Source organism: Papilio polytes, unplaced genomic scaffold (assembly GCF_000836215.1).
Source record: "Papilio polytes unplaced genomic scaffold, Ppol_1.0 DF821845.1, whole genome shotgun sequence".
In the NCBI taxonomy this organism is placed as follows: domain Eukaryota; kingdom Metazoa; phylum Arthropoda; class Insecta; order Lepidoptera; family Papilionidae; genus Papilio; species Papilio polytes.
In genome coordinates, this window is record NW_013527359.1 from 2490310 (window position 1) to 2491837 (window position 1528).

A 1528-nucleotide genomic window follows, 5' to 3' on the forward strand; every position below is an offset into this window, starting at 1 on the left:
AAACGTTATAATATGGCACAAACAGCATCAATAGTTTCTAATATCAATGCATGAAAACGGAGAAGGAAAACAGCAATGCGCCGGCATCGAACGCTCGAGTCAACGAACGTCATTGAGGTGCTGCAACAAGCTGAAAGCAGCTTTAACCCGTGCGTTCTGAGTCTAAATTCAAATGTATCACTTCAACAACCTAGCCTTGGCTCCTACTGGCCTGGCTGACTTAGACATTCTATCTACTTTTACGAGTACATAGACGAAGGCTTTAACGCTGTTCGGTTTGTATAGATGTACTTAGCACTAAGTCGATGCAACCAGTCTAGTCACACGTCAGCTATATGCGTTTACGTAATGATCTAATTCTTGCTAAACTTTCGTTGGACCAGCGGTACCTGTTAGTGCGCTAACACTAACGTGCATAGTACAATATATAGTGCGACTTCGTTAACGTATTGAATGATCTGAGACGTGGGGTAAGTGGGACCCTCAATTTATAGTCACGATAAGTACGTATTCGTATTATATTTGGATTCAAATCCTACTATATTTTACATTTTTAACAAATGACTGTGAACGGTATTGGAGTCATGAAGTATAAACAATTTAACTAGGGTTTAAATAAGTATGCCTCGTTTTCTTATTTATCTTTTTTTAAGGGTTATAGCCTATTATGTAATACTTTCTTGACTTATCTAAATAATCTCGCCTAAATAAGGTGCTGCCCAACTATTTCGCCTCGCAAGAGATAGAGTAAAATTTGAAGAACTGACCGCCAACTTTCGCTAGTCGGAGAGGCACCTTAAGAAGAAATAAAGAACAGAATTATATGACTTTGTGTATCTTACCGATACACTATGAGCGTATAACCTTGAAAATATATTTGTTGCTTCTATTTGAATCATACTAATCGTACTAATATTATAAATGCGAAAGTTTAGATGGATGGATGGATGGATGTTTGTTAGAGTTTGTAGCCTAAACGGCTGAACGGATTTCGATGAAATTTAGTATAGATGTAGAGGGCAGTCTGGAAGAACACATAGGCTACTTACTTTTGTTTTTTTTAATACCACGCCGACGGAGTCGGGGGCAAAAGGTAATATTTCTATAAATAAATTAATAAATAGTATAATCAAGACTTTTAAAGCATTTAATAACATTTTGTGTCATTAAGGTCATGGTCCAACAGCGCTAGCGCTACTGAGCGCTTGTTTGTAAACGTGATCAGAATTATACACATTAATCATTTCAAAACAAAATAACATATTTTAATATTTGCAGAAGATTGCAGAAAAAAAAACATACAAATGAAACACATGAATTGTCTATGGAAAAACTGTAACACTACACAAACGTTAAAGGCAATCGATCTTTATTTTATTTTTAACTTTTTCACACTCATCTTGATAAAATTTAAGATTAAAAAACAGACAGACGATATAAAACGTGTGAGACAAAAGAGTTTAAAACTGTCAATAACTATATTTATTTCTATTTACTAAAGTGAGATGAATTCTCTAATTGTTGAATG